The sequence below is a fragment of the Panthera tigris genome, chromosome E2 (assembly GCF_018350195.1).
Source record: "Panthera tigris isolate Pti1 chromosome E2, P.tigris_Pti1_mat1.1, whole genome shotgun sequence".
Taxonomy (NCBI): domain Eukaryota; kingdom Metazoa; phylum Chordata; class Mammalia; order Carnivora; family Felidae; genus Panthera; species Panthera tigris.
Window position 1 is genome coordinate 32,455,829 of NC_056674.1, and position 11,255 is coordinate 32,467,083.

The 11,255-nt window shown below is 47.7% G+C and overlaps 1 long non-coding RNA gene across 1 annotated transcript; it reads right to left on the reverse strand.

Moving 5' to 3' along the window:
* Positions 1-3,668: 3,668 nt before the first annotated feature.
* LOC122234089 lies at positions 3,669-9,561 on the reverse strand. Its single transcript, XR_006211816.1, has 2 exons — positions 9,188-9,561; positions 3,669-3,914 (listed from the first exon to the last, which is right to left on the reverse strand). It is a non-coding gene; the product is annotated as an uncharacterized LOC122234089 (long non-coding RNA).
* Between the last annotated feature and the right edge of the window lie 1,694 nt (positions 9,562-11,255).

Here is an 11,255-nt window from a genome sequence, read left to right on the forward strand (position 1 = left end):
TGCCCTTGTGTCTGGGACCATAATACGTAGGCCTACCCAAACAGATATTTCTTGCCCAAGCTCTGGAGGGTGATTTTGGGATCCCAAGTGGGGGACAGAGTAGAGGGCTGTCTGGCATTGGCCGCCACAGCCTGGCCAAAGGTCAGTGGAAACCACGGGCGGCAGCGGTGACAGGGTTTCAGCAGCGATGCCCTCCCTGCCCTGGGACTGTAGCCTGACTATCTCCCGGCCTCTGAGCCCAGAACCATCGTCCTAATCTATTTCTTCAGGCTGCCTGGCAATGCTGTGTGAGCTTGGGCAACTTGCTTGTGTGCTCTGTGCCTCCACAGACATAGTAGAGATGACGAGAAGGTGGGGGAAGGGCTGTAAAGGTTAAATGGCATAACACCTGGCAAGTGCGCCGTGCCTGGCACGGGATAATGGCTCGATATGTGGCGCCTGCCGTTGAGATGACGACGAGGGGGAAGAGGAAGGTGACGGTTATTGCAACGATCTACTGCCTCTGGCTCTGCTGCTCAGTGTCCGATGCTCATCTTTCCCCCCAACTCTCATTAAAAGTCATATTCAGTAAACACTCTTGGTCTCTGCACCCCCTTAAAATCCTTTCCTGTACCATGAATCCCCCAACCTGGGGAAATCTGCCCGAACATTCTTGGCTGCCTGAGGGGGGGAGGGGGGCGTTTCAGGGCAAAGCAGGTGGACAGCCTGGGTCTGGTGCCGGAGCCCCGATTTCCTCACTAGGAAAACAAGGCTGCTCTGGAGCTGTTCCACGGGGCCCGGAGACCGACCTGAATCCCGGGAACCCGGTAGGACCTAGATCGGAGTTTCCTCTTCACAGGCCAGGGGCCGCTGGCTAAATCGAGCCTCACATAGCATGGTTTTGGTCTCACTTCCACGCTAAGATCCCAGACTCCTTCCCGAAGAATCGGAAGGGTTGGTGAACAGGAAGAGGCGGGGCTGAGGAAGCTGAGCATGGGGAGGAGGGAGGAGGAGGGGCTGGCAGGGAGGACAGGCGAAGGAAGGGAGGAGGGCAGGACTGACTCTCCCGGCCTGGGGCCCTCGGTGACCTAGGCTCCGCCCCTTCCCCTCACCACCCCGCGTCTACTCAGATCTTGGCTCCCTTTCCCGAAATGCCCAACGGTTCACATTTAATGACTTCATAAAAAACTGGAAAGTAGAAAAGGAAGAGTTAAATGTTCTCCTAAAAGGAGGAAGCTGTAGCTAATCCCAATTAGGAGGAAGTCCCAGGCTATTGAGACGCTACAATCCAATTACATCAGGTAAAATGAATTACTCCGTTAATGCTGACTTATTATGAAGACACCTTCTTATTGCTTTCATTAATAATCTTTAGACATCATTTTAGCGCATATTGGCTGCAATAACATTTCTATTAGCATCATGGTGGAGCAGGGCTGACAATTAAAATAAAAAATAAATCAACCCAAGGAGCGAACAAACGTAATTATAGTTCAGAAGGAGCTTTTATGTGTATTTGATTAGTCAGTGGAACAGCGCCTCCTTTCTTGCCTTGAATTTGTGTTAGCCCCAATCCATGCAAACTGCCGGGGTCGGACGGGAAAAGAGGACGGGTGTGCGTGTGTGAGACAGAGACTCAGAGATGGAGAGACAGAGAAGATAAGGTACCTTGCCAACTAGGGAACGGTTGGCACCCAGTTCCTGGCTCTCTGAGGGCCCATGTGTAAGCTCCTTCTCCTCTCTGGGTCTCTGTTTCCCCGATTCTGAACCTGGGATTTGGGGAAAGTTCTAATTTCCAGAATGTGTCTACTATAGTCTAGAGCTTTCTAAAATTTTCCTGCTGTGGAGGACTGAAGATCCCCAATACCGAGTGCCAGATGGGAGGAGCCCAAGAAGAAGAAAAACTGTTTGGGCCAAAACAGCTGCTCTAAGCCCGAAGCTTGGATTCTTCTAGAATAGAGGTTCCCAGCTGCCTGGTTTGTCCCCCAGGGGACAGTTGTGATTGTCATGGCCTGGAGCGGGCTTGGGGAGGTGCTACTGGAATCTTGTGGGTAGCGGCCAGGCATGCTACAGAACATCTCTAATGCACCGGACATTGTCGGCCCCCAAGTGTCGGTATTGCTGAGTTGAAAACCACGTTCTAGATCATTCTGAGACTGCATATTTTTGCACAACCGGAATCAGATTGCCGAAGCAGCCTTAACGGATATCAAAATCTTTGGCCTCCTCGGTGAGATCGTGTCCACTGAATACACAATGAAAAGTCAGCAGAGGAGCATGGTAAACTTGAATACAGTAAGTAGTATGTTCTCAAATAGTCGTGTATTTGTTCTCCACTTATTATGCATATAGGCACACATCAGCCTGTGCCCACCAGTGCCCTTAGCTCCAACCCCCTACTCAGACCTTGGCTCCCTTTCAGAATATACATAGGTATAGGTAATGCCACACACACACACACTGCCTCATATATATGCATACATAATGCTTCATATATGTACATACATATATAATGTCATAGATATATATACACTCACGTACATATGTGGGTGTGTGCGTCCCTGTGTGTGGAAACACTTGTGACCTAATGACCTTCTAAGGTAGTGTGAAGGAAGAGGTAAGACACTCTAACTAAAGTAATTACAGATCAATAAAAAGCACAGCTAGAAAGTCCTTGGGGAAATTGCCAAGTCTGGGATTTTTCCTGTGTCTTCTGGAGCCCTGAATCTGATCAAAGTCCTTCATAGATTTCCCAAATATTCCACTTATAATTGTTTTTAAAACAGTTCTCAGGGGCGCCTGGGTGGCTCGGTTGGTTAAGCGGCCAACTTCGGCTCAGGTCATGATCTCACAGTCCGTGAGTTCGAGCCCCGCATCAGGCTCTGTGCTGACAGCTCGGAGCCTGGAGCCTGTTTTGGATTCTGTGTCTCCTTCTCCCTGACCCTCCCCCCATTCATGTTCTGTCTCTTTCTGTCTCAAAAATAAATAAATGTTTAAAAAAATTTTTAAAAAACCCATAGTTCTCGTTATTTTTAAAAGCAATTTTTTTTTTAATCCCTGCAACTCTCCAGATGCTGGATACCAAATTTAATACACCCAGGACCACCAAATCATTAACTTGGACTGACCAGCAAAATCGCTCTGGGACAGGCCCCAAAGTTAAGCTTCTCCTTCTAGCTCTGAATAATTGAAGACCACCCAGGATTTGCAAATTGAGCGATTAATAACGGCTTATCTGAGGAAATCTGGATCTCCCTGACTCTCAACAATATTCAGGTTGAGGCTGGATGTGAGAGTAAAATAAAACTTGTCACAGTCAGCCATCATTTCTAATTTCAAACGGGGAGGGAGTCCATCCAAAGAACCTTTACTGTAATCCTTGTTTGACTTTTAAAACTTAAATGTTGCATTTTATTTTATTTTTTTAATTTTTAACGTGTGTTTATTTTTTGAGAGAGACCGACAGGACGTGAGCAGGGGAGGGGCAGAGAGAGAAGGAGACGCAGAATCCGAGGCAGGCTCCGGGCTCTGAGCTGTCAGCACAGAGCCCGACGCGGGGCTCGAACCCACGAACTGCGAGGTCGTGAGCTGAGCTGAAATGGGACACTTAACCGACGGAGCCACCCAGGCGCTCCTTTAATGTTGCCTTTTAACTTGGTGTTAGTGTTAACTGCCTAGCACTCGCCACAAACATAAAACGACGTAGATTTATTATCACGCAGCTTCCAGGGCTCTGAAATCTGAATCGAGCCTTGTTGAGTTCCATGCTCAGAGGGCTCACGAGGCTGTAGCCAGGGGGTCCGCCGCAGCTTGGTTTGGTATCTTCATCCAGGTTGTTCATGGAAAGAAGTTTCTTACAGTCATAGGACTGAGGTTTCCGTTCTCTTGTCAGCTGTCAGGAAACACTCACTCTCACTAGGTCTTAGGTTGTCTTCCTGTAAGAAAAAGTCTGATGTGTTAGCACCGGGGACGAGAAAGTCCCCAGCCTCCTTCCTGCTGATGAGCTCTCCTCTGCCTCCTCCCCACACGTTAGTCCTTACAAATGACAGAATCTTGTTTTCAAATTTAAAAACTTTACATTTGCAGCCTGCGATCTTTTTTTTCCACAACAGAGTTTAATGCTTTGCCCGATTAATCCCCATACTCATCCCCGTACTGTCCATGTCAACATTTTTAAACCTCTCTGGATTCTGGATTAATTACCCACCGCTGCCTGACAAAGGACCCCCCTAAATCCAACAGCTGAAGATCAGAAACACGCTTTGTGCCACACAGTTTCTGAGAGTCAGGAAGCCAGCAGTGGCTTGGCTGGGGGTTCCGGCCCAGGGTCATGCTGTCGGCCAGGGCCGCAGGCATCTGAAGGTTTGACTGGGGCTACTGTGTGGGCTTCCGAGAGTACTCCCTTAGATGTTGGCGGGAGGCTTTCCTGGTCACATGAGCCTCCCTGTAAAATAGGACTACGTGTGACATGGCAGATGGCTTCTCCGAAAGCAAAGGGGTCTGAGGGAGAACAAGTCCTACGTAAGAAATAAAGGATGTGAGCAAACAATCCAGACGGAAACCACAGAGCCTTTTACAACCTAATCTCGGCAGTGACATATCATCACCTCTGGCACAGTTCACTGGCCAGACGGACGAAGCCTGGTACACCTTGGGGGGCGACCCTCCAACCGGGAGCCAAGGAGCATTTGGGGCCATCTTGGAGGCCAGCTGCCATCCTCCCTGTGCCTCAGGATTCATCTGTAAAATGGGGTTAATGACACCCCAATAACTTAATCTGCATAAAAGCAGTTAGAAAAGGGGCTCCCGGATGGCTCAGTAGGTTGAGCGTCCGACTTCGGCTCAGGTCTTGATCTCGAGGTCCGTGAGTTCGAGCCCCATGTCGGGCTCTGTGCTGACAGCTCAGAGCCTGGAACCTGCTTTGGATTCTGTGTCTCCCTTTCTCTCGGCCCCTGTCCCACTCATGCTCTGTCTCTGTCTCTCTCTCTCTCTCTCTCTGTCAAAAATAAATAAAACACTAAAAAAATAGGTTTTTTTTAAAGCATTTAGAATCATTTCTGGCACATAACAGGCACTAAATAAACATTACTTATTGTTATTATCACTATCAATCTTGTTCAGCTGGTAAGTTGAAGAATACAGGACCTATGAGCTTATAAAGAGCCTATAAAAATAAGTTTAGACAAGAATAAAAATTATAGGCACCAAAATATGAAAAAAACCCTGCAAAATTAGGACTAATATATGCCAGATCTCTACTCTTGGCTGTGAGCTTGTAGGAGGTCACCCCGCCATGAGAGTAACTAGAAAAACTGGCTAAGCATTTTTAAAAATTCTGTTTGAAGGGCTTCAGAGAAATACCAAACAGCCGAGACCCCAGGGACCATGATCCCAAAGAGAAGTGAACTCACTGAGGTGAGCTCAAAGTTCTCTACCATTTTTCCCCTCCACATATCTGCTAGTTCTTAAGAAGTAGCAATGGAGAGGCTGAGACCTAACCTTAAGGCATCTCAATACGCATTAGGATGACCTGAGTCCACTCTCATTGCCTCCTAGAAACTAAACTCCCTGAAGAAAAGAAGGCAGCAGCCAGAGCCTCTACGACTGTTTACACACAATATGTAGTTATTTGATGAAAAATTGCCAAACATGCTAGGAGGCAGGGTGAAAAAAAAAAAAAAGAAAAAGAAAAACAACTGGACAGACTCACAGGTAATCCAGATATTGGAGTTATCCAAGGTGAACTTAAAAATGACTGTGATTCTCATGTGCAAGAAAATAGAACTTTCTAGAAAGAATTCTAATTCAAGAGAATTTAACCAAGGAGCTACACTCCCTGCATTTAATAAACCCAACAGAAAGTCTAGAGGTGGAAATCACGATAGCTAAAATTAAGAACTTAATACATGGATTTGTCAGATTCGACACAGCTAAAAAGAGGACTGACGATCTGGAGAGTATGGGGGTAGAAAATATCCAGTCCGAAAATGTCTGGAAAAGGAGAATGATGGAGAAAAGGGAAAAGGCAGTGTCTGAGAAGATAATGGCTGAGAATGTGACAAAACTGCCAAGGATATCAGGGGACACACTCAAGATGTGCTGTGAACCACAAGCAGAATTAAAGACAAAAACACACCATAAAATAACTGTTGAAAGATGAGAGAAAAATCTTAAAAGCATCTAGAGAGATTAGATATAAATATAGATATAGATGATATAGATATAGATAGACATCCATGTATATATATATTCACACACACGTGCACCTTCACATTATGTCACCCAGGCAAGTGCATCGCAACCAAACTCTTCGTTCTATTTCACTCATATTAGATGGGAATTGAGTACGCCAACTGGTATGAAGTCTACACCCTGCCAAGATTCAAATCCATGTTGGTAAACCCTGAATCCACTGCTGTCTCTGGACGAGCAGACAAGCCGCTTCCCTGCAAGCCGCGTTCCCTCTCTGTTCCCCACCTCCTCGCCCGTCAGTGGTCCATCGCCCAAGATTATTACAAAAAGTAAAGTTACTTTTTACGAAAAGTAAAGTTACCCAACACATGAAAGTGTTGGGTCAGCTGTAATTCATGCTGAAAAGGTAAGATTCCTCTGCTCCAGGAAGCCCTCCCTGATACGGCACCTCTAGAATCACTCTTGGCGGTTTAGGACTCCTCCATGGTGCTCCCATCGTATGTATTCTCCCCATTTCTGCAGCTCTGTACTGACATTGTCTTCAGTGCCCAACCCTCCCCACTAAAAGAGAAGCCAAAGTGGCAGGGTAAAGCCTTAAGTCTATATTCACAGTATCCAAACATAATTTGTAAGTTCAATGCGGGCTGACCAAGTTATAACGTGGTGGCCCCAAAGAGTTCACAGCTCTAAAATTTCTGGGCGATTATTCCGATTTAGGCACTAGGCTGAGAGTCTGCAAGCATTTTCTCATGTGATCTCCACAACAGCCTAACGGGGCTACTATTATTATACCCATTTGATGGATGAAAAAAACACTTCGGCTTAGAAAAATGAAGTAGGACACACAGCGTCAGCTAGCTAGGAGGCTGAGGAGGCGGGATTGGGGTCCGTGCCCATCAGACATTACTCTTAATCCTGTTCTGCCCCCTGTTGTGGGCCAGCCCCTGTGACCTTCTGGGAAGAGTACGTCCTCCCGTGGAGATGGGTCCTGTATGGGGCCACATACAACTCGGATGGCCCAGAGAGGGACTGACCAGGACCTCTCCCAGCTGCCAGCCGCAGGGGCTGTGAGAATGCACGGGAACTCAGAGCCTAAGGCCCTCGACATGAGCTCCCCTCATGCCATCCTAAAAAAGAGAAATCAAAAGCCCGTCTCTTGGTCCAAAGCTTAAGGTTAAAGAAAAAAGTCCCTAGCCACAGGTAGTTAAGTGATTATAAACTGTAAAAATAAATCAGCCTGATATAATTGCTCGGAGGAAAAAGATGACCAACATATTTAAAATGTCCATCGTGCCCCCTCTCCCATCTCCATTTGGCTTCCTCTAATTACCTTCACATTTCATTTCCATCAGCAAGATGACCTGTATTTCCTTCGAGAAGTGCTGAGGAGGGGGCCTGGCTGAGGAGCAAGGCCCCTGGTGATAAATCAGGCTCGCCATTAGGAGTGAAGTGCTCATCTCGGCAGCGCTAAATGCAGGATTTATAAAGATGTCTCCGCCATCCAGCCCAATTGTGGACACCATAATAAATTCATGAACGGGTGCCAGGGTAGCGCACTTCATTATGTGCGGGGCTCCTGGCCATTAATCTAGCCGGGCGGCGGGCAGGATTCCTGGGGAAGGGAGACAAATTTATGCGGCCCAAACTTACTCATTCCATTATGGATTTAATCGGCCCAGGCTCCAGGCTGCACCGAGGCGAGGGGACCATTTTTTACACTTTGGATCAAGTGTTTGTAACTCCCCGTTGTGTCCTATTTCTTCCACAATAACGCCCTAATTTTATCCTTCACACCGCTCGCAGGGAAAGTCTTCTAGAGACCGTCATTGCTGCCACTTACGCCGGATAAAATATTTATACAATCAATTGACAGAGAGCATTTTCCCTTAAATGTCCTATTAACATGGAAATGCTCATATGCAAAATGGGCCCAGGAGCCTCTCTAGACTCTTAACCCTTTACTTCGCCACAGAAAAGTTTGGCCCAGGGCACGGAGAAGACACAAAAGCACGAGTCACACCCATTGAGGTTGTTGCCTCCGTCTTCTTGGGTGTTACATGCACGCGTGATGTGTGTTCAACGTGTTTGCCCACGCACGCTCCGCCATTTCTACCAAGAGGGATTAGGTAGCAATTCCTTCGGCCTCTCCTTAGAACTAAACTCCAGGGATCGTCCAGAAGCTGCCAGATCCACACCACTCCTGTAGTGCCCTGCTAAAATGAAAACTTCTCAGTTTCCTAGTGCCTACAGCAAGACTTGCAAATCCTTGGCATGTGGACCACCACCTCCTGCACACGAGACACCGTACTTTTTCTCTAGCTAAGCCCAGATGAGGCCTCAGAATCCCTCTCAACACAGGCAGATAAGGCCAATCAATCTCCACTGAGAAGGATGACAATCGCATCACTTATGTAGCGCTTACGATGAGCAGGCAGCATGCTCCGTGATTTACGTGTAGTGACTCATTTAATCTCCACGACAACCCTACAGGGTACGTCCCGGCATCGCTCCCACGTTACAGACGGGCTGGGGAACAATGAGGTGGATAGATATGACCGGAAGTGCACGACCAGTGAACGGTACATTCCTAGCCCCCACAAACTCTGGAGCGTGGCACTGGAGGCCTTCCGTGATTCGCTACACTCTGTTCCCCAAGTATAGCACTGATGTTGCTAAACAGACTGATCCTAAGGAGTCATCCAAAGGGAGAGGTAGGACCCTCATGGCCTGAGTGAACCGGCCACATCCTTCACACCAGTAGACTACCAGCAGGTGCAATGAGGCCTGATCTTCGGACACATGGGCCCTTTTGACCTGAGACCCAATTCCGACCCCGAGGTGACAAGAGTCTTTGGGCTGTTCAGTCAATTGCGAGACCCCACGAGAGCAAAACCAACCCCTTCCGCAAACACGTATGAGACCTACTATGCGTCAGGTCCTGTGCAAAGCCTGCACCATGCTGGGGGTGGAGACAGGAGAGGGAATAAGGCCTGCCCGTTTCCTTTGAGGAACGTACCGTTTTTCACAGCAATAAATGGCAACGAAGGGGGTGCCTGGCGGGCTCAGCTGATAGAGGATGCGACTCTTGATTTGAAGGTTGTGAGTTCGAGCCCCACACTGGGTGTAGACGTTACTTTTAAAAAATAAAATAAAATAAGATAGACAATAAAATAAGCTCTATAAAACCTGTGCACATGCCATGGGTACACAGAGCAGGAATGAGGACACAGGAGCAAAGTTCGCAGAGGGAAGATGACAACGTTTAAGTGAAGCTTCAAAGATAAGCAGGATTTCACCGGGTACACTGTGCAATGGGCAAGCACAACAGAGGCATTCCAGGCAGCGGTCACGGCACAAGCAAAGGCATGCCGAGGCGATGTAGCATCATCTGCTTGGGAATGGTAAACAGAAAGAGGCTCACAAGAGCTTCTAGAACCTTCACCTATGACTCCCAGCCCTAGAACTCGGTGATTGTCTGTTCACATGAAGCTCCTAGTGGTGTGGGGGAAGGATGTGGAGACAAGAAGAACCCTGTAAACATGCAGACCAGGAAACAGAACTCAGAGGGAGGAGACGGTGCCCCCATCTGGATGCACCGGAGCCCTTAAAGATAAAAGTCAGCTAGAGTTGTGACTTAGCGTGGGCCAGACTGAAACGGAGCACACCAATGTGCCACTCGCTTGGACTGCGAATGGCATTTGAGACCCCTGTGCTGGCGAAGAGAGAGCTGGACAGAGATATTCAACACCTCCTTGTGTCTGGAGAGAGCTTTCTCAAGAAACGGGGGAAAAGCCAACATTGCGGGTGACCACAACCTACTGAGAAGGGAAAGAGACCAACACCCTGAAGAGGCAAAGGATGAGCAGGACTTTGAAAACACAATCCCCAAGAAGGAGATAACGACTCTAGGGAACTCTTGGGGGCCCTGAAGAGCATCCACCAAGAAACGATTTCCATGAAACTGGTATACCAAGCTCTAAGAGGGATGAGACTCACACCAACAGAGTGAGATACAAGTAAATGCAAATGGGATCCAGAAGAACCGTAAGGAAACAGAAATGTGCTGACAAAATCGAAATCTGGATTTCATGCAGGAAAGGGCAGAATCAATAGGTGATCATCAAGTCACGGGATGGAGAACAGGCTAGAGAAACTCTCCAGAATGTAGAAGAAAGGAAAAGGTCGTTGATAATGATGCAAGGAGAGGGAGAAGTGTGGAGAAAATACAAGGACGGGTGAAGGGAATTGTCTCTACTTTTTTGGTTATAATTTGTTAGTGGGTGCGGCAGTGCTTAAACCCCTATAATCTAAATAGTTTGCCATAAAAAAACCGATTCCTCGGGGTTGCGTTGCTATCCATGGTATGTAGGTACAAGCCCATGCAGAGCTGGGCCAGAAGAGAGGTGAATGGTTATCACCCCTCAAAATCATTAGTCTTCTCTCCAATGTCCAAAGTTGAGCATTGGTTACCTATTGTGAGGTATCCAACTATTCGCAAATTAGGTGACTTTAAAAACCACTTTACGGGGGTACCTGGGTGGCTCAGTCGGTTAAGCGTCCGGCTCTTGATTTGGGCTCAGGTCGTCACCTCATCGTTCGTGAGATCAAGCCCCACATGGTGCCCAGTGCTGACAGTGAGGAGCCTGCTTGGGATTCTCCCTCCTTCCCGCTCTCTCTGCCCTTCCCCTCCTTGCACGCTTTCCCTCTCTCAAAATAAGTAAGTAAACTTTAATAAACAAATAAACAAAAAAATAAATACATAAAGTCACTTTAGCTTGCTCAGGATTCTGTGAGAAGGATGTAGACAGGGCTCAGCTGGACGGTTCATCTCTGAGTCACATGATGTCAGCTGGGCTAGAGGATTCATTTTCACAATGCTTCTCCACTCCCGCATAGGCACCCTGGTGAATGGCTGGAGGACTGGGCTCAACGGGGTCCCTTTCACTCTCCATGTAGCTCCAGCGTTGTCCACGTGGAGCAGAGAAGTCATACTTCTTACGTGGCCGCTGAGGATACCAAAAGCGAGGGCTCCGAGAGACAGGAAGTAGAAGTTGCCTGGGCTCAGAAACCGGCACAGAGAATCT